This window comes from Microtus pennsylvanicus, chromosome 10, assembly GCF_037038515.1.
Source record: "Microtus pennsylvanicus isolate mMicPen1 chromosome 10, mMicPen1.hap1, whole genome shotgun sequence".
Classification (NCBI taxonomy): Eukaryota; Metazoa; Chordata; class Mammalia; order Rodentia; family Cricetidae; genus Microtus; species Microtus pennsylvanicus.
Window position 1 is genome coordinate 63,048,601 of NC_134588.1, and position 22,996 is coordinate 63,071,596.

The 22,996-nt window shown below is 40.0% G+C and overlaps 1 protein-coding gene and 1 pseudogene across 6 annotated transcripts in view; one reads left to right on the plus strand and one right to left on the minus strand.

The window, feature by feature from the left end:
• Cfap20dc (CFAP20 domain containing) overlaps positions 1–22,996 on the minus strand; it is a 225,524-nt gene that overhangs the window by 159,652 nt on the left and 42,876 nt on the right. The gene's annotated exons all lie outside the window — the stretch shown is intronic.
• On the plus strand, positions 21,041–21,946 carry LOC142858812 (proteasome subunit beta type-4 pseudogene; annotated as a pseudogene).

Sequence of the window (22,996 nt, forward strand, 5' to 3'; positions counted from 1 at the left end):
GCTCCATTTAATTGACTATTCTGTTTAAATGAATAGTACTACCTTAAAAGATCAGTCTTCAAAATGTATAATAAAAACATATTTAGTGATAAAGAACATTTTTAAACATCACAAACCAGCTCTCTTCCCAATTGTCTATATAAAGTACTGAATAAATTCTGATTACTAAGATTTCCAATTATCAGGAGTTTTGAAAACCTAAAATTTTCTGTTTCCCAAAAATGAAAAAATGACAGTATTCAATGAGGGGAAACCTGTCAAATGTCCTTAAATACCTTGAATATTTGCTGTTCAGATATTTCTTTTTTTTTCATTTCTACTTTCTTACTTACTGTAAGTGAAGATGATTTTGACTCCTTAGACAACGTATACATTCTCTTGTTTTATTTTTACATGATAATCTCACTCTCTTTAAAAGGATGATATTTCACAAGTATATAAAGAGACACAAACGGGAATGTTCATTGTTACACTTACTTCAAACAGAGGGAAAGCACAATGGTCTACCATACAGACCTAATGAGCTAACCCATGCCATATTCCTGAAATATATGGCAGCTATTAAAAGGAAGGAGACAGGTTACTGTGTGGTAATGTTAAAAATTTCCAAGACAGGCGAGGTAAAAAGCGTTGTTATCACCACCAAACCAAGTGCCAGAGAGTATGAACACTAGGACTCTATTTGTGGAGAAAGCAGAAAGGGCTCGGGACGTGACATACACACATTAAGTAATCTCTGGAGCTGTTCACAAAAATGTTACTACCTGGTTTCTGGAAAGCGATTGCAATTTTTCTTATTAAAGACATGCATATGTTTTCACACAATATAATAAGAATTGGAATGCGTTAAGCCTTTAAAACTAAAGCAATGATTAATGCTTAACTATTCATTTGAAATAAAATACACTAAAGATATACAGGATATTAACAGGCAATGTTTGAAAAGATTCTTTACTATCTGAGACTTTAAAAAGACTTTGTGGATTCCAGGAGGCAACTGTAGGAAGGATCCTCCACCAGGGCCAAAGCCATGTGGGGAATCAATAGACTAGCCTTCGAGCTGGGAACACAACAATTTACTTACAGAGGCTTATTGAGTACTTAGTTCAATAGGAGTGGACATTTTGTCAATATCATTCTAATGGATGCTAGGGGTGACAGTTCAGTGCAATAATGCACAAACCAGAAGGCCAGATGGTAATATTTATACGTCCCTGGAGCCAGAAGATAACCATTTGTAGAGATCTACAGAAAAACTCAAAGCCTGTCTTACTGCAGGGCCATGGACTGCTTTGGATATTACAGGCTATATTAATGATACATCAGTGTTATTTTTATGCTATTTTATTTTTCAACATTTTTAGAAAATAAAAGGTGAAATTAGAAAGCTTTCTTTTTAATTTGGATAAAGCTGGAAACTTATCAATATAAACAACATTTCCCAATTAGGTTAGACAAAATAAAAAAACTCACTAGCTGAGCAGGATTCTATTGGTTTAAGTTTGAACTGCGGAGATAAATTAAGTCTTCAGTCAATTCACAAGTTTCCCCACACAAAGCTACAATGTTTACACGAGTTATACTATGCAAAAAGTACTGTTCCTTTAACTAAATGTTCAGTGAGATAGCAAGTGTACTCTGTGGTTGACATAAATAAAACAGTGTATTTACAATTGATATCCAAAGTATTGTTTTCTCTTCTGTCTAAACTTGATTTCCAAAATACTTTTACAACACTATGGGTGAAATTTAAGAATAAATTCAAGCAGGACATGGAAGTGTAGGCCTTTAATCCCATCATGTCAGAGGGAGGCAGAAGCAGGCGGATCTCTGTGAATTTGAGGTCTGCCTGGTCTACACAGTGAATTCTGGGACAGCCAGAACTATGTCGAAGGACTTTATTTCAAAACAAAAACAAAAAAGAAACAACAACAATAAAACCCTGAAAAGTGTGCATTCAAATATCTTCTAAAGGCTTTTAATTGCCAGGAGCTCCCAAGTTCTCTTTAATACAACAAAACTAAAAAAGAAAAAATATAGAAACCATATCCACTCTGCTATATTTTAAATATCATCTGCATGTTGATAAAAATTGATTTAGACCTCCAGACACAATTCATTTTTTAAACTCCATACTGTCTTCTTGACATTTTTTCCTGGGTATTTCTACAGATAATTGATGGAGGAAGGTCATTGGCTAATAAAAAAACCTGCCTTGGCCCATCTGATAGGGCAGAATTTAGATAGGCAGAGTAAACAGAACAGAATGCTGGGAGGAAGAGGAAGTGAGCTCAGAAAGCATGCAGCTCCTCTCAGAGCCAGATGCGATGCAGCCAGCCACCAGGTCAGACATGCTGAATCTTTCCTGGTAAGCACACCTCATGGTGCTACATAGATTATTAGAAATGGGTTAAGAGGCTGAAACTAATAGGCCAGGCAGTGTTTAAAAGAATACAATTTGTGTGTTGTTATTTCAGGTAAAGCTAGCCGGTGGCAGGAACTGGGTGGCAGAATGCAACCCGCAGCTCCTTCAACAGAATGGCGCCCAACGTGGGGCAACTGAATCCACTGAAAGCCTGAGAAAGCTTGGGAAAGAGTAAAGCATGTTTTCTTGGTAGCAACAATTTCTCGGGTCTACTCTGCTTGCTACAGGCAAGCAAGTGCTCTCATCTAAGAGAGGCTTCCTGACTCAGCTTTAGCTGCAAAACTTTGCAGCTCATTAAGAGGTCCTGCCACTAAACACTTAAATGGTATTGGAAAGCTGACTGCATGCTTGTTTGTTTTCAGCCATAGCAGGAAAATGCTGTGCTGTTTTAAAATGCTGGCTTTCTAGGCCATCCTGCCAGGGCAAACTCTGACTGTTTGAGGCAGGAGGGCCGACTACAGAGAGAGGACTTGAGTGTTGTCTGTGGACATAATGCTGCAACTTACTTGCTGGCAAGGACCTTGAAATGTCATAGAGTTGTGGCAGTAAACATGGATACAGCCAGTACCTCAGCCATGAGGCTGGAAAGCTAAGAAATGGGCTGGATCCAGCCGTCAAAGCCACGGCTTTAGTCCTACTGATATTGCTTGGTAAATTAAAGACTCATGTGGTCAAAAAAGAGACATATACATTAAAAGAAAGATTTAAAGAAAAAAGAAAACTTTTAAATGATTTACAGTGTGTTAAAAATATGTACAAGCTAAAAGTTGAAGTTCTTAAAGTAAAAAACAAAAAAAGGAAGAGAGTTGTTGGGTGTGGTAGTACATACCTTTAATCCCAACACTTGGGAGGCAGAGGGAGATTGACCACTGTGACTTCTAGGTGTGGTAGCACACGGCTTTAATCCCAATGCCTGGGAGGCAGAGACAGGTGATCTCTGAGAGTTCATGGACAGCCTTGTCTACAGAGTTATTCCAGGTCAAAGATACCAAGAACCTGTCTCAAAAAGCAAAAAAATAAAAGTAAAAATAAACAAAACAGAGGTTAAAATAAAGCTCACAAAGATGGAAAATACACAGAGAATTTTGATACTGTATGCTATTATGCTCTGTTTGAATTGTTTGAATGCTGAGGAAGGAGCAACAGCTGCTAAAAGATATTCGTTTATAAATGCTGCTGAACTAATCCAAAATAGATATTTTGAAAATACCTTGACTTCAGAATTTGGATCTAAGGATATGATACTTTGGAAAAGAGATTCTTCTTTTGTTTTCACAGATGATGACACCCTGTGGATTGCTTCCATCCCAATATGGTATGATAGACCACGCCCTCCTGAAAGGTTGCTCTGAACACCCTCAAAAAATTACTTCACTCAACTGCCGACTGAGAGGAACCTAGCACACAGGTTATACCATGAAAGACCTAATTAACAGCGCCCCCATTCAGCAGGAAACAGTTTGGAGAGAAAAAGCTGCGCCCATGTTCCCAAATATGGTTTACAAACATTCTTTTACATTTAAAGGGGGATATGATATAGATATGAATAATTTGCATTGGTATAAATCTTGACTTATGATACAAGTTTAAGGTCAATTTTGTTATATGTATATGTATTTCTGATCTTGAGTAAGGTATTATGATTGTGTAGTTCATTTTTAAAATGTAATGTATAATTAGGAAATATAGGTTGTTAATGGATAATCATCAATAATAGTCAAGCTTGTAGTCATGTTAGTTAGATTTTCTAGATGTATAGAGATATATTTCAGTTAGATAGGCATTCTTCATATCTTTCAAAGACTGCAGAATATGGCATTTAAAATATTTTAATAACTTAGCACTTTTCATGATAATGAGACGTCTGCTCTTGGCAGCACCAATCTACTTCAAGAGGAAGATGGGCATTGAAGAGGCTCCTAATGGAGTTTGATAGTCATTTGTGCAAGAAACTGCTCTTGCCTGGACTGTTGCATAAGCTGGACACAGAGAACCCGCAGAGAGAGGACTGCTGAACTTGCCTAAAGGTGAGATGGTTTTTCAGGGTTCCTGATTCATGAAAGAGTCTACGAGACATTCTGCAGGACACAGCAGAAAGTGACTGAACTGTCTTTGGAATTTTCCTGCTTCATGGAAATGTCTGCTGGAAACTATGGGCCTGTAGGCCGAAGATGGATGCCCCAACAGTACAGAGGAACTTTGGATGACTGTCCAGGCAGCGAGATGTCTCTGTCATTTCTAGAGTTTTGGATTTCTTGTTTGCTTAGGTAATATTATATCCTTCTGGAATCTTTGATGGAGTTGAAGAATAGATAGATAGTTATTGTTTTCCTTTGTTATGATAAAAGATAAAGTAGATGTAAATATTGCAACTGTAATTATTGCTTGATAACTGTTTTGTTATATGTAATTTTACTATGTTAAAGTTAAAGCCTTTCTTTTTTGTTTAAACAGAAAAAGGGGAAATGATGCGGGAGTGATTTCTTTCTAATCTGTTGCTTTCATTGGTTAATTAATAAAGAAACTGCCTAGGCCCAATTGATAGGCCAACCCTTAGGTAGGCGGAGTAAACAGAACAGAATGCTGGGAGAAAGAAGCTGAGTCAGGAGTCGCCATGATTCTCCCACCCGACACGGCCGCAGGTTAAGATCTTCCCTGGTAAGCTACCTCATGGGCCACACAGATTATTAGAAATGGGTTAGATCAATATGTAAGAGCTAGCCAATAAGAGGCTGGACCTAATGGGCCAGGCAGTGTTTAAAAGAATACAGTTTCCGTGTAATTATTTCTGGTAAAGCTAGCCGTGCGGGCGTCTGGGTGCCAGGAACGCAGCCCGCAACTCCTACTACAGATAATGAATTGCACTAAACAAAAAATGCCTAATTACCTGCTGTCACTGCTTCTCAGTGACTCAAATAAGAAACCTATCACTTATGAAAAATCCACCAGTTTCAAGTTGATCCACTCATTTGTCTTAGGCTAGGTGCCATGTTTTCTAACCTACAGAGCTTCCCAGCTGGTCTTCCTTTTTTTTCTTATTCCTGCTTCCCTCAAATGATTAACTTAATGACATATAGAATGGTCACCTTAAATGAGGACTTGATGAATGACATAACTTAGTGACGTCACACAGTCTTCAGAACAGAATCTAAATTTTTAGCTCAAAGAGGCCTATAAATTGCCTACTCTCTTCAACAGGCCTCATTCCCAAAGCCAAGGACCTGGTGAGAACAGAATTAACTTCCCAAAGTTCAGATGAAGAGACTATCATGAAATAATGTGTTGTAGATGTATGGGAAGGATTGGCCAGAATGAAGAAGTATAGTGAGGCCTCCCTAAAATAGTAACTGTCAAGTCCTTACCATTCCCCAAGTGTAAAGGGGCAGAGGAGATACTTGAACCACAGTAAGTTCTTATTAGAAGGATCAGAATAGAAATTCTAAAACAGAGAAAGAAGAAACAGAGCAAGAAAAAAGCCCATGGCTCTCTCTTTTCTTCCCTCTGGCCTCTTGGCACTTCTCACTGTCCTGAGGTTAGAGTCTGTCTGACTAATAAAGCATGAGGAGAGGCAGGAGACTCACCTCCCAGGCTCAGGACAAATGGAAGATGGCAGCAGAGTGTAAGGTAGGTGAACATAGCCTTACCTGTATGCATGCCAGTCTCACTGGTGTTCCTGGACCAACTGGTGCCACATGGCACTCCTGGTTCACACCTGATGTATTCTTATAATAAAATTTCCCAACCTTTTCCTCTGTGTGAGTGCTTCTGCCATTCATTCATCACAGTGCTAGTGTTTCCTGATTCTCTCTTTGGGGCAGGGTCTCCTAGAGCCCAGCCTGAGTTGGAATTCACTATGTGGCCAAGGCTGGTCTTGCATTCCTGATCCTCCTGCCTCCATCTCCCAATGTCAGAATTGTGACATTTTGTACAGAGACCATGCATCTAAAGAAAAATTATAATCTGTATAATTCTGAGGCAGCACTTAAGAAAACTTATTTGATCTTTATTTTTTATTTTTTCCTTTGTAGTATGGTTTTATCTAAGAGAATACCCAAGCCTTTATATAAAGTTTGCATTAACAGCTGTTCCACTCCTTTTCTACTTCAAAGGAAAATGTCTACTGTGGCACTGGCAATCTAAAACTGAATAACTGAAGGCAAGCCTTATGCTTATTTCTTTTGCTGCCGTTTCTATGGCAATAACATAACACCATCTGTTTGGGTCTGTGATGATCTTGGTGCCAGAATATTCTCATTTTGACATTTTTTTTAATGGAGGAAAAATAACAAAGGGACCGGAAGTACTCTGGAGTATAGAACACTTGACTATGGGGGCTTGTTTAAGATGAGAGGGCTGACCCTGCAAAGCACGGTCTACATACAATGGCAACAACATTTCCACACAACTATATGTGAACTCCCAAATGTGTGTCTCACTGCTCTGAGAGAGGAGCATCAGAGGGTTCTGGATCTCAGAGCACTTTTCTAAGAAGCAGGGTCAGTGTTGAGGAAACCCAACAGCTAGGGCTCCTTGCTTTTATGGTCAGCCCTTTAATAAGAAGCATACACTGTTTTCATTTGTATACTGCCTATTTTAAAGATGATCACAAAAAGTGGGTAACTCAACTTAAGTCCATTCCATCAACTTTGCTTCCATACCTAAGCATGGACAAAATTAAGATAAATTTTGCGTGTTAGCTGAAAAACGGATGCCAAGGAAATACCCCAATTCTGGAAGTAGATGAGGAAATAACAGGGAGGAGCAAGAAGAATGGAGGGCTAAAAAGTTGGCAGGAGGAAATGTCAGTCGCAAAGACACTTGGTCACAGCTAACAGACAGGATGGCATCATTGTTCCTCTGGATGAAGACAATAGCAGCCCAGTTGCTGACCTATCTTTGATACACTCACCTACCTGAGTTTACCTAGTACTCTTTCTTCTCTGGGAACACAGGTGTGAACATGTTAGAGGTTACCCTTGGAATTTAATAAGATCAATTAAATGGCTGAGGCAAATGCTTTCCAAGAGTAAAATGACACCACATACAGTAACTTCTGTTTGATGCAGCTCTTGACACCCAAGAAGAATGGGTTTGGAGGTAGACTAGAACATGCCTATAAACTCTTTGTAAGTTAAACTAACCTTTGCTATTTCAGTGTAGCAATGAGAACTGATCAGTACTGTTCATTTTCCAAAACTTTGAGAACTGAGTGCTTATGCACTTTCTTAAACAGATGCAAAGCTCCTAAGGATCCAGCTACTTTTGCTAACCCAGATTTGTACAGAAAAGGGCTGCTTTCAATCTGAGAAGTCTGAAATCCAGGCTGGGAACTTCTACGTAAGAGTGTCAACTCCACTTTCCGCTTGGCATCTAAAATCTATTGATCCCGTCTTAAGTGGTAGCAGTTCAGACACTTGTAGAAAAAGCCAACTATCTTGCCAAAGGCCTGCTTGAGATGCCTGATATTCTGAGTCATATTATATTTGCTCCCTAGAGGAATGCCTTCACAAAGGTGAGATTTAATATCTTGTCCTCGGGTTTTTCTTTTGTTCTTTTATGGAAAATCAATATTAGAAAAAAAGTCCATTTGAAGAAAACTCTGTCTTTTTTAAAACTCATAATCCTGGATAGAAAGTAGGTTCAATCCAAAGTTCTAGCATCAAATGACTGGGAGTGGTGGTCTGGAGGGCTCTGCTACAAAGGGCTTCACTGGCAGTCTTCCAAGGCCATCCATGAGGAAGGGTGGTAACTCTGCGGCACACTCATGTGCCATGGCCTTGGGTGAAAGCATGACATGTAACACAATACACTGTGCCTAGGCTAGCTGAATGTGTTTCCTCCACAGGTCTCTCACCACTGAGTCTAGAACATGCCTGTTCCTGAACTAGCTTCCGCCAACAGTCAAGTAATCCTCAGGACTTGGAGAAAAGGCAATCCCAGAAGTTATTGGGATGAACACTGACGGACGGCAGTGGAAGCAATGATGTTCAGAAATCAAAGTAGAGTGAGTGTGGTCGAGATGGTGAGACATGGCCTTGACCCTCAGTAGTACCCAAGCACAGATGACAGAAGAGCCTCTGAGATGTGGCCTTGACCCTTGGTAGTACCCACGTACAGATGACAGAAGTGTAGTCGAGATGGTGAGACGTGGCCTTGACTCTCAGTAGTACCCACGCACAGATGACAGAAGTGTAGTCGAGATGGTGAGACATGGCCTTGACCCTCAGTAGTACCCACGCACAGATGACAGAAGAGCCTCTGAGACGTGGCCTTGACTCTCAGTAGTACCCATGCACAGATGACAGAAGTGTAGTCGAGATGGTGAGACATGGCCTTGACTCTCAGTAGTACCCATGCACAGATGACAGAAGAGCCTCTGAGATGTGGCCTTGACCCTTGGTAGTACCCACGCACAGATGACAGAAGAGCCTCTGAGCCAACAAGGTGCTAAGGCCGAGTAAGCCATGTCTGAGAGAAACTTCTGACCAAAGGCATTCGGCTCATCATGTTGCTGCAGGCAATGCAAAACAACTCATCCGGATAATGTATTTACACATTTTTTTTTCCGGAACTACCTAAGTGACATTAAATTGTCTAGGAGGCCATCTGTAGGGCAGGACAGCACCTGGGTGGGTTTATGACCAGTATGCTCTGGCCACCAAGGCAGCTCTATCTGTAGAAGGTCTTCGCAGTGCGGTTTTCCAACCCACTCTTAACCCTGACTATGTAAGCAAGAAGAAATGTGGGTTTACTATAAGGATTCTAATTTAATGAAGAAAAACAGCTTTTAAAAATCCACACTCAACTTAAGTTTCAGGACTAATAGTTTATCTTTAAGTTTTTTCTGTTTGAAGAATTTACACAAAGCAGAGCATGGGCTACATGCCCAAACTGTTACCTCTTAGCAGGCTGAGGCCAGCCTGGGCTATGCACTGAGACCCTGTCAGGGGGTGGAGGGATTTAGACAAAACACAAAACTCAGGTGTAAACACCATTACAAATAAGCATTGTAGAAGCTACTTTATTCAAAGGTTTCTTCATTAAAAATATAAGTAAAAACAAAAAAGTAAGGTTTTCCCTGTTACATGATTTATCAATATCATTTAATATGTATGCAAACCTTTATTTAATGTCCTTTAATATTCAAGCCTATAGGAGCTACATTATTACTCCTATAGATTAGGAATCTGAGGCACTAGACTTGGATCACTTAGGTAATGAGTATCAGGCAGGCAGTCTGACTGCAGCATAGGTCTCTAAAGCACTTTGACATACCCTATTCAACTTTTAATTTAACATCTATGAGGCACAATTCCAGGGTGTCCCAAGGCTATTTCTCCACACTATTATCATGTGTCTATGATCCTTTGACTCATTATTAATACCTTGGATTAAGGATGAAAAACGTATGTAAGCCTGATCTGGCTGAGGAAAAGAAGGGTGCCTCTGTCAGAACACAATGGAGATGGGACTCTGTCCTGTCAAGTTTAGATCTTCCCAACTGACATACTCCCATCCATTCTGAGAAGCCTAAAAGAATGTCACGTGGAGTAAGCCATCAATAACTGTCATTTGCTTCCTTTCTTTAAAAACATGGACAGTACTATTTGTCAGAAAATCCCCAAGTCACTGTCAATGAACTATGAACTAAGTGACTGATTATGAGTATGGCTTCTCAATGAGTTTGACAGGAGAGTCTGAGGATGGTCAACACCCTTTCTCCTAGCACCTGATCCAAGCACAGGTCAGCATCAGTGACTGTGTAAACACAGTGGGACAGACTCAACACATGGTGAAGATAGAAGCAGCCTCACTGCATGGAGAGAGAGAGAGAGAGAGAAACAAAAGCATTTTCAACCTCTGTAGGACAAGCCTTGAAAATTTAATTAGCTTACAGTAATTTGAAATTTCAAATTATACTTAGAGACTCTTGAATTGCTTTTCACTTTATAAAAGTATAATATGAGGTAGAATTCCAAAGAAAAAAGAATTAGAAACTTACACACACACACACACACACACACACACATACCTCTACAAATCGAAACTAGAGACAGCCCTGGAATGTGGTCCAGTACCAGGCTGTTACTGAACTTCTCTGAACCTGCGTTCTCACTCATCAATCACCACCACATCTTAAGGAATCCCATGATTTAAAGCGACTTGGGAAGGTGCTTGGGATGGTGGCCTTACCCCATACCTTTTTTGATTGCTTGTAACTTTTCCTTACCTTTGCTTATATTAGCTTTGAAAATTTTCTCTGAGGGCCTGAAATTGTCCTCTTCATTACTCTTGCTATTCAGAACTCACCATTCCCTGCCAGACTATACAGCCTCAACTTACCTTTTCTTGTTTTCCTTCTTCTCAGCAAGCTATTATGAGAAACAAAACAAACACTACATTCCTAACTTGTAAAATCCATGAATCTACTGCTTACAGAACAAACAGAAAATCTGTATCTATTTCTCTAGTTTAAGCCACCACTTCTTCTACTTGCTATTTTTTCTCCAGTCAAGCCAATGATTTCCACTAGTAGTAGATGATGACCTTTATACTCGTCCCCCCTTCCTTAAATGTCTTCCTTACCTTTTATGAACATTTACTTATTGTATAAGACTCTTTAGAATCCTCCATTCTACCATACAGCTCTAATAAAAGGAAAAATAAGATCCGTGTTTGTTCTGTAGCAATAGGTACTAACTTTTCTTTTTTGACTTCAATTGTTCTATCCCATTGTCTATGACTGTACCATTCTTCATAACCTCTATAAAGAAAGGAAATAAATCGAATTCCTCTTTTACATCATATACATAGCATATACTATATATCATCTATATTTATAGTCCTATTTGAGTGTTGAAATATTTAAATTGAAACAAAATGGTGGTTAAAAAGAAATTCAGGGCTGGTGAGATGGCTCCTTGGTAAAGGCAGTTGCTGCCAAGCACGAGGATTTAAGTTCTATTCCTGGAACCCACATGGTGGGAGGAGAGAAGTCATGTTGTCCTCTGACTCCACACACATGACATCACACACACACACACACACACACACCCCAGAAACACACAAATAAATATTTAAAAAATAAATCCAACTGAAGAACTAACTCCAAATGTGTAAGTCACAATGCAGAAACACACAACATGAAAAATCACCCCACTGAAAATGACCAATTCCATAGCAATTGATCTAGTAAAACAAGTTGCATGAAAACCCAGACAATGAGCTCTTCCCCTGCTGTTCTGAAGAGGCAGCTCTCTGCCTCTCTTCCCCGCTCCCTCTCTCCTCTTCTCTCCTTTCTCTCTCTTTGTCTCCTCCTTTCCTACTCCTACACCCCTTCAATAAAACTTCATACTCAAAAAAAAAAAAAAGAATGTTCAATGAAATCAGAGCACATGCAAGAACTCTTAAATTCAAGAAAACAAATACCAGATGCTGGGGAGGATTGGGGGTGGGCCTTTATAAGCTATTGGTTATAACTGTAAGTCAGGTAGTATGAAAATCAAATGGAGGTACTCCCATATGTGTGGCTATATTCCTGAAGGAGTCTAAGTCAGCAAACCACAGAGATTCTTGTGCATCCAAGCTTACTACAGTCCTAATCACAATACTTATGAAATCAGCCTACTTAAAGAATCAGTTTAGGTATCCATCAACAGATGATGGATAAAAAAATGTGGCATACACACTATATAGTAGAGTTCTATTCAGCCATAAAAAAAGAGTAAAATTATTTTTTGTACAAAAGTGGATGCAACTGGAAATTATCATATAAAGCAAAGTAAGGCAGGCTCAAAAAATTTAATATTGTATGTTTTCTCTCATTTGTTAATTCTAGGTTTTGTACAGACACATAAACACACGTGACATGAAAGTAGAAGCAAAACTGTGGAGGAGAAAAGGGGACAGTGGGAGAGGAGAGGTCTTAGAGGAGAGCGATGGGTGAATAAAGCACCTGGTCTACTCGTCTAAAATGTCTCTATAAAAGTGTTCGATGACTATCAAAAAACAAAACCAAACCTCTTCAAATATGATGAGGGCTGTCTCTGGTGGCATTGTATTTAATATAAAAATTTTTGTAATAAAAACCGGGAAACTAACAAATTAAAATGAAAACATGATCAATTCAAATGCAGAGTCATATTTTTAGAAACTCTGAGGCAATGGTTTAGGCTATAGTGATAATAACTAACAAACCATGGCTTAATGTAACATCAAATATTATTTCTTGTTCATACTTCATGTGCCATGGAAGGAAGAGGAGAATCTACCATCCTAGTTACTCATGGCCCCAGGCTGGGTACAAGTTTCCATAATCAGGAAGCGTGAGATGGGACCAATTTCTAATGTTTTCTCATGAACTGACATATGTCAAATCATGCTTTCATCTCAACTGTGACAAATATAATTCTTCTGTTGGTAAGCTAATCAGCTGATGGTAATTTGTTATGGTAGTTTAATTAGTCAAGATACTATATTTGTACCCTCACTTAAGACTTAAAAGAAACATACCACTAAAATATTGAGCCTTTATTTCTAATCTTTAGATTCTTTTATTAAATCATATTTTTATAATTTAAAAACACTTTCCATCATAGTAAGATTTGAAAATTATACTGTAAATTAACCTGGAAGGAAGAAAAATAATAATTTTCTAAGAGAACATTAACACTGTAGTTCCAACTGTTGGGATATTTCTGTCAAGGATTATAGTAAAACTTTCAGAGAGTGCTCATTTAAAATAATTACATTATTTATATTTTACAACCATCTTTCCCATCTAACATAATAGAAGATAAGATTACTATATTATATTTTAACAAGACTGACTATAAAATAAATGTAAATGTATAAATAAAGGAAAATATGGATAAAACTTCAGCACATAGTTTGCATACATTTTAAAGTCTTTAACAACTGGATCAGAAAGAGAAATTTATATTGTGTCTTTCTTCTGTAGATGTACTCTTTTGCTTTCATTTATTTATTTTTGTGTGAATATGTGACCTTTACACCCTAGGTCATCATATCAACCTCTTAGTAAAATGAGAACTATCTGGAAAAGTTAGCTGGTGATGGCTAAATCACACAGAATTGGGGTAATTCTCACATAACTGGCTTTAGCTCTATAGAAGGAAGAATGGTGTATCTCATACACAGAGAAGGCGAACACACAACATTACAGCAAGGAAGTTAATGTACTAAGGAAGAACATGCCATTTTTAGAACTTTGCTAATGATGATTACATTTTAAATCCTTCCTAGAATTTTGCTAGATGCAGCATTCCTCATTTCCTGTCTTTAAGAAGTATTCAGAATTGCTGAAGTATGCAATGTACACGCCACAAGTTCACGGCCAAAGTTTTCAAGATTCATTAATAAATTTTTATAAATATTTCCACTTTACCCAAGAAAAATAAAATTCTGAAATATAAATTCCTATTCCATCATGAATCTATAAAAATGAACGTGTGAAAGGAATGTTTGAGTTGCTTATGACTGTCAGTGAAATAAACAAAACTTATTTTGCATTTCACAAGTGATTATTTTTCAACAGTGGAAGCAAATTAATTTTCATAGTTTATGTAAACATAAATATCAGCAATTTTTCTGGTCAAGAAAAGCATTTTAAAAATTAATGCTTACCATCAATAGCTTTATTTGGCTATGATTAAAGAGTACGTCATTGATTTATCTATTTATTAGAAAAGCACAGGACAGAAGCACTGGCTACAGCAGAAAAGGAAAAACTAGGACCTCCAACAAAGAAAGCAGTTTCAAAACTAGATAATCCCATGGATAAAGGATAAAGATCACAGTAAAGAAAAGTAATTTGCATAAACAATTCCCAGGTGGCTGAGAGGGGTTTGTGGCACAAATGGTAGTATGTAATAAACCCAGGAGGACAAGGAATGCATTCTGTGTGCTGACAATGCCCTGAAAACAGTACTGCAGCTGTGAACAGGTTCTGCAGAGAGGTCCTGGGAGGATGAGATATTTGAAGAAATGAACAACTCCAAAGAGACAGAAATATGTACTGGCAAAGTCAATCAACGTAGAAATGCTTTCAAATGGCTCTGTTGCCAGAGAGGATGCCAGCCTCTGCCATGGAGATGTGAGGTGCAGGACCACTGTTTGGCCACTGCACTTCTTCCCAAGGATGATCTGCAGCTGGGATTTTATATGTGGACACAAAGTGTCACATCTGCCCGACAAGCAGGAGTGGGGTCACTGCACCTAGCATTACACAGGACTCTCTGGGATTCCTGGAACAAAGCCCTGCACAGGGCACGGGCAGCTCTCACTTGTCTAGGATGCTCTTCTCAGCTTTTCTACGACCTCTTTCTGACTTGTGGATCGCAGCTCAAATGTTCCTCCTGAGTTATTATCCTTGGCACTCTTCCACAAGCAAGCTTTCTGGGCACTCCTGTACTGTCTGTGCATTTGCTTCTTAACTCTGACTTTGGGTTTTGCTTTCCAAATAAACTTCCTTTTAACCTTTTGTCTCTCTAGGAGAATATAAGCTGGGGGATTTTGCTTTCCTGGACATTCTGGTCTTTTGCATTCTTTCTCTGAGCTTAAGTAATCTACCTTCCTGCCGTGTGAGTGCTTATACATAGCACATTTTAGTCTCTTGCTCTTCTCTAGCCTCCTTCTCCCCATAGCTGCTAAGATTTACAGCTTGTTCACATTCCCAAACCTCAGGTACTAGTAAAACTTTCCTTAAGCTTCCTTTCCAGTCCACATTTTAAGTGCTCTTAGTGAGACAATGATCCTGTAAAAGAGAACCTGTTACTGTAGCATAACTCACCTTGTTGGGCAGGTTATACATGACACACTTCCCTACCAATCAATTGTAAAAAGAGCTGTCTGGACTGGAGGGATGGCTCAGACATTAACAGCATTGGCTGCTCTTTCAGAGAACCCACGTTTGATTCCTTACACCCATAATGGAATGGATAAAATACAATCTACTTTAACTTCAGATCCAGGAATCTGACACTGTCTCCTGGTCTCTGCAGGCACCTGAACACACATGGCATACATGGACATATATTCACATGCACAAACATATACACATAAATTCTTTTAAAGAACACTCTGACAGAGATTCAGAATATATTTGCTAAAGCCCCTATACACTGTGAAGCAGGATCCTAGTAGTATGTTAGACTGAAATCTAGACTTAATTATATTCAGTTCTGGGTTAAGAATGCTACTGGACTTCTGAGGCATCTTCTACAGTTATGTGTGTGATGAATTTTCAAGTACATTCATTCTTACTTCCCTTTATGGAGAGAAGAAACATGGACACACCCAGCTATACAGGTGTACACATACAAACAGGCCATTGTGGCCTGGCCCTTCTCTTAGCATGTACTGCTTTTCTGCTTCTAAACTTCATTACACATGGCTGAGGCTAGAGTGTGGTGGCTAGATAAAGTGGAGCATCACCCAGTCTTTCATCTGATAAGAATTCTATGAAGTGCAGAAAAAGCAGTGCTATTATCCACTCTGGGCTTTTTTTTTTTTTTTTTTTGAGAAACTGCAGCTCACATAGAAAGTTAAGTAACTTGCCCAAGGCAGCAAGCAGATTAGTGTCAGAGAATTCAAGTGTTTAAAACTAGAGCTGTTCTCCTTGGCTGCAATACAGCCTTCTTCCTTTTCCCGTCTTTGGTTTTTGCCATATGCATTTTATCCAGGTGTACTATCTATCTAAATTGTACTTTATGCATATGTATTTCTAGGCACCTCAACAAATCAGCAAATATATTTCCCAATTATGTTTTTTTTAAACACTGTCAGCTTTTGAAATGATAACATGAAATTTTTATCAGGACAAGAAGGGAAGGCATGAGTGGAGGCAAAGAACGAGAACAGCTTCAACGACTTTGAGTAGAGATCAAAAAGATTAAAAACTTAAACAGTAATGGTGGCATGGGGAAGGTCCTTCGTGGCCAGCAGCTCTGCCTCTTTGCCTTTCTTGGGCAGCAGGTGGAGCTCTGGTACCACGAGAGGTGACAGGCTGCCTCTACCTCTGCAAAGGAATCCAATCCACTCCAGGATCTCCATTTTCTTTTGCATTTCCAAATGGTCCCTTTTTTTATTTTGAAACATTTTCCTCCATGCTCCCAGACCCTTCTGCCTGAACAATCTACATCTCTTTTCTCTGGACTGAGAAAGGGTTACTACCTTCACTGCACGGCCCCGTGAAGCCACTTTGAAGAGAATATTAGGAGATATAGTTGCACAAAGCAGCCTGCTTTCCTTTGTGCCATCACAGGAGAGATTTTTCTCTATCCATCAAATCTATTTTTTAGACTGCAAACTCATCTGTACCTGAAAAATTTCCCAAAAAAACTACACCAAGTCTTCATGTTTTCAACTGTAATTCAGCAGAAACTGTTGTCAGTAATTTCCCACTAAAACATTATTCTAGAAATTAAAATGAAAATTGTATTTAAAACAAGAAGGAATTAGAACATTTCTAAAATTAGGCTAAATGATTTTGAATAGAAAACATTAGGGGAATCTACTATTGGTATTTTCCTAAACCACCATAATCTAGCTGCATTCAAAACACTCATCCTTTTATTTATGAAGAAGTTCAGCTCTCATTCCTTTTCAAAAAAAACTTCTTTATACAATAGTAGACTCTATAACAGAACTACAACTTGTCAAACAAAGAGATGCCCAAACCTAGGTGCTACACTTGCAATGCAACCCCTATAGGTAAGGCTCAGGAAAAATCATGAGAGAGGAGCTGGGAAGTGTGAGAACCAGAGAGTCAGAACACCTGTGGCTAGACAGTGTCTTCTAGACATCACAGGCTGTTTTCAGGAAATGTCGATGCCATGGTTGCTTAAATAAGACCTGCATAATGGCAACACTAATGAACAGTCCAACATAGGCAGGGGGAAGTTCACAGGGCCTCACTCCTAGACGATGAGCTACAAGCAATCTAAGGTTGCCGAGAAAGGGAGAATCAATTTTCTCTGGGGAGGAGCTGCCTGATAGGTTACCAAATCCCAAGTCATCAACCCTAAACTCATAGTATATACAAGCAACACTAAACGGGTTCAGTAGATTTTGAGTGTGAATGTGATTGTGGATGTATAAAGAGGCAAGTGACTAAGAATTAAAGAAGAAGTCTTGAATTTGAGAAGGAATAGAAGTGTCCTGGGTAGGGCAGCAGCATGGGGAGGGAGGGAAATGGAAATATATTACTCAAGTATGCAATTCTCAAAATAATAAATTTAAATTAAAAAGGACTATCTAATAAAGTTCATCTTCAAGTCAAATCCCATTATGTACTATAGCTGTAACCATTGCTTTTCTGTATCATCCTGACTGTGCAATGACAGACTCAGTTGAACATTTCTTCTAGGAATGCAGATGGAAGTTGGTTTGGGATAGGCAGACTGAGTAGAACAGACTGCCTCTGGAAAGTGGGTGGCCTCAGCTAGGCCTATGGAAGTGGAGGAGGGGAGAATCTACTCTCTGCCTGTTTTTGGGTAGGCGTCATTCTTCTAACTTGGGACTTGGAGTCAATATTTGAACTAAAGCTTTTTTTAAAAAAAAACTAATTTCTTTTTTTTAAAAAGAAAACAACTATCTTTTTTCATTTTACATACCAATCCCAGTTCCCACTCCCTCTCCTCCTCCCATTCCATCTACCTACCCCCCATACCACCCCCCTACCCACACCTCAGAGAGGGTAAAGCAAAATGCTTTGGGAAAGGTCCAGGGCCCTCCCTACTATATGTAGGTTGAGCAAACCATCCAAAAATAGGTTCCCACAAAGCCAGCACAAGCAGTAGGGATAAATCCTGGTGCCACTGCCAGTGGCCCTGCAGTCTGCCCCAGCCATACAACTGTCACCTACATTCAGAGGGACGAGTTTGGACCTATGCTGGTTCCTTCCCTATCAGGCTGCAGTTGGTGAGCTCCCATTAGCTCCCATTACCTCAGGACCCAACAATACCACTCTTTGGCATATACCCAAAAGATGTGCAATCATACTACAAAGACATTTGTTCAACTATGTTTATAATAGCATTATTTGTAATAGCCAGAACCTGGAAACAACCTAGCTACCCCTCAACCGAAGAATTGATAAAGAAAATGTGGCACATTTACATAATGGAGTACTGCTCAGCGGTAAACGACATCTTGAAATTTGCATGCAAATGGATGGAACTAGAAAAAAAAATCATCCCGAGTGGGGTAACCCAGACCCTGAGAGATGAACATGGTATGTACTCACTCATAAGTGGATACTAGTTGTAAAGCAAAGGATATTGAACCTATAGTTCATGATCCTAGAAAAGCTAAGTAACAAGGTGAACCTTGAGGAAAACATGCATAGATCCACCTGGAAAGATCACCTGACAAAATTGGGAGCATGAAGTTGAGGGGAGAAAAGAGGGTGGAAAGGGAAGAAGAGGGGAGAAGGGGAGGAGGGAAGAGAACTTGTGCGAACAGGAGAGTGGTGATTGAGGAAGGACAGAGAAGGGGAGCAAGGAAAGAGTTATCTTGATTGAGGGAGCCATTATGGGACCAACAAGAAACCTGGCACTAGAGAAATACCCAGGAATCCACAAGGACGACCCCAGCTAAGACCCTAAGCAATAGAGGAGAGGGGGCCTGAAGGGCTTTGCCTTGTGGTCAGATTGATGAGTATCTTAAATGTCACCATAGAACCTTCATCTAGTAACTATGGGAACAGAGGCTGAACAAAAGCTTCTAATGACAGCTTTCCTAGTTCCTGGGTCTTTGAGTCTGAACTATATCACCAGCTCTCCTGGCATTCCAGCTTGCTTTGAATGGCTTATGAGACTCCTCTGTCTCCGTCACCGTACCCTGTAAGATTATGAGCCAAAGCCATATAATAAATATACAACAGATACTGTTCTGTTTGCCTGAACAACCTGGAGTAATGGAATTAATATTTTTATGTTAAACTGTTGGATATAAATGAATTAAAATTATATTTACTTATATTAGTTCTTTCCCAAGTAACACCAACTTTTGTTTTACTTGCCAGGCAATGAGTGTCATTTTCAGACTTATTTATGAAAATTAATTTCACTTATTAAGAACTGTTCTTAGTTGTTTATACTAAAACTAACAACCAAACAACAACAAACAGCTGTGTTTTTTTCCAGTTGTAGCAAATGAAAAAAAAAAAGCTCTAATGTAAAAAAAAATATTTACCTTAATAACATATCTTGAATAAGTTTTTCAGGTCAGGCTATATAAACATATTTACTCACTGCCTACTGTATCCTATGTCAAAGAAACAATAACAGCAAAAAGCTGGTCTGACACTGTTTACTACTGATCTATAAAGAACAGGACTAAGTGTCTCTCTGAAAAGCTCCCATAGATCCCATCACATTACAGACTGACAGATGGCCCAGAGACATCAGGAAGAGGCTGCCTTACACCTGATTCAGGGACTTCGGCTAGGATAAAAATAGTGTCAGTGTCAATAAAGGAAGCATGACAGGGATTTCTTTGGGCCAAAATTATCTCAGGGCCTGGACTTCAAGGCCTATAGGACAGAGAAAAGCCTGGCTTGAGTTGGAGCGAGGATGAGACAGCAAAAACTAGGTAGACACCATTCTAGCCAGGGGGAGAATTTGGCTGCTTCTCATTGGCTGGAGATACCCTTACGTCACAGGGTGTCACTTAATCTTTATAAGTGGCTGCTCACAGTAATAAACTGAGTTCCTGCTTTGACTCTACTCCCTATCACATCTGATTTTCCTGTGTGGTGGGGCTGCGGAATGATTGTCCTGCTTCATGGGGCTGCGGGAATAGGCAGATAGCACACTCACCTTTCCCTTGGGAATAAGGAGGCTCAAGAAGCATAGCAATTTCCTGTGACTACTGCCCACTAAGCTTGTTCCACAGGAGGAGGAAAGGCTGAGTGATATGGCTTTAAGCCAGGAGTAACGATGGTAATGATAGTACGTGGGCCTCTCATTGGTCCGTAACTGCTAGAGCTAACTCAGAGAGGTCTTAACAGATCTTAACAGGTTTCTGGGGCTTACGTCTAACTGTATTTTGTATGTGAAACACCAGAACTATACATTTCAACTTGGAAATTTTCTATAGAAAAAGTACATTTGAACTTTCTGTCTTTGCCCTTCCCCTCCCCCAAATTGCTAGAGTTGTGTTTGCGTAAGTTCCCTGTTTTGGCCAGCTTGTACAGTGGTGTGGGTAAAGGTTTAAAACAACACCGTGCAGCTAGTCAGAGAGGATGAGAAACACAAGAGCACACACACCTACGCTGCTCTTTTAAGTTGAGGGAGAGGCGACTTGATGACACAGTCTGGAAATGCAGTGCTCACCACGGTGCTCTGGGGACCCTGATGCCTGACAGAAGAACATTTAGGGATGTTGGCGAAGGACTGAAGGGAGACTAGAAACATTGCAGGGCCTGATAGGGCCTGAAACAGTGGGGACACAGTGTTGTCTGGGCTCCTGGAGAGTCAGAGAGTAACCAGGGGGGCGGAGAAACTCACACTGACAGAGATGGAGTCAGAAGAGTGGGCAGAGCCAAAGGGAGCAGCTGTGGCTGTGTAAAGAAAGGCCTGAGGGACTTCTTTAGCTGCAGTGACTAAGATGGAAGCGTTCTGGGAGTCACGGGCTGGCCACTGAGCCGGGGGTCCGGCCCCGGGGCAGTTTTACCGCGTGCCGTCCACTCCCTGCGCCCTCATGGACCTGGCCTTCGCGCTCTGCGAGGGCCCAATCACCCGGACCCAGAACCCCATGGTGACTGGGACGTCGGTACTAGGGGTGAAGTTCGACGGCGGAGTGGTTATTGCTGCAGACATGCTGGGCTCCTACGGCTCCCTGGCTCGTTTCCGCAATATCTCCCATATTATGCGAGTCAACGACAGCACTATGCTGGGTGCTTCGGGAGACTACGCTGATTTCCAGTATTTAAAGCAGGTTCTCGGCCAGATGGTGATTGATGAAGAGCTGTTGGGAGATGGACATAGCTATAGCCCTGGAGCTATTCATTCCTGGTTGACAAGGGCCATGTACAGCCGCCGCTCCAAGATGAATCCTCTGCGGAACACCATGGTCATTGGAGGCTATGCTGATGGAGAAAGCTTCCGTGGTTATGTGGACATGCTTGGTGTGGCTTATGAAGCCCCTTCTCTAGCCACAGGTTATGGTGCATACTTGGCTCAGCCTCTGCTTCGAGAAGTTCTAGAGAAACAACCTGTGCTGAGTCAGACTGAGGCCCGGGAGCTCGTAGAGCGCTGCATGCGAGTGTTGTACTAGCGAGAAGCCCGCTCGTACAACCGGTTTCAAATCGCCACCGTAACTGAAAAAGGTGTTGAGATAGAAGGACCGCTATCAGCAGAGACTAACTGGGAAATCGCCCACATGATCAGTGGCTTTGAATGAACTACAGATGAACGTCGAGTTGAAGCTGTACCCTTCTGTATTTGGATTAGCTGGCTCAAAGTAGACTTTTGTAAAATAAACCAGTCCTTTGAAGTGTTTAAAAAAAAAAAAAGAAAGGCCTGAGGGAGAGTTTCTGAGCCACAGCTCAGGAGCCACCTAGTTGGGGTTTAGGTGAGAAACACAAGGAAATAACCCAGTTCTGAGGTAAACTGAAGGTTCTGATTACATCTTTAACCATAAAATGAAATCTTTTATGGAGTTAAATGGAGACAAAGACTATTTGATGAGGGAAATAACGAAGAAAACTGAATTTAAATTAAAGTATAAAAAGAATTGTTTTATTAATTCCACATGATTTAAAAACATTTTCATGACTCAAAAACTAATATGCAAATATATATTGCAAACAAACGGGTTTGTTCCTGGTTAGTTTCTTTTATAAAAACAAAATTCAAAGAATTAAAGCTTGTTGTATGAAAAACAGAAAACAGAAGAGACCTAGGAAATTTAAAACAATGTTAATATAACACACTGGCAGGTGGTAGTGGTGCACTCCTTTAATTTTAGCACTCGGGAGGTGGAGGCAGGTGGACCTCTGTGAGTTCGAGGCCAGTCTGGTCTATGAAGTGAGTTCTAGGACAGCTAGGACTGATAAACAGAGAAATCCTGTTTCAAAAAATCAAACAAACAAAAAAAAAAAAACCAAAAAGCAAAAAACACACCACACATTGTGAATTGTGATTTATGTATTTAATTCTTGTCCTCAAACTTTGATTATCGCTGCAAAATCACAAGATTTGACCTAGTACCTCTGTAAGCTATAATGGGTCCCAAGAAGAGATACTATAGTAGAAAAAGTTCATGGTGGCCATGATGCTCAGAGCTTTAGCCCCTGCAGAAAAAGACTTTTGTAATCTCTACACAGCAAAGAATTAGCTGCCTATGTTTGACTATGGCTGGCTTCAGTGTATGTGACGTGACTAGAGCAGTCAGGGGATTCCCAAGGACTCTGTGTGGCTTGAAAGGAGAGAAAAAATGGCGAAGCTTGGTCAACTATTAGACAAGACTAAATATGGGCATTTTAGAATCCCCAATATACTACAGTAGCATTTGACAGACCGCCATCTTTATGGATACAGCATT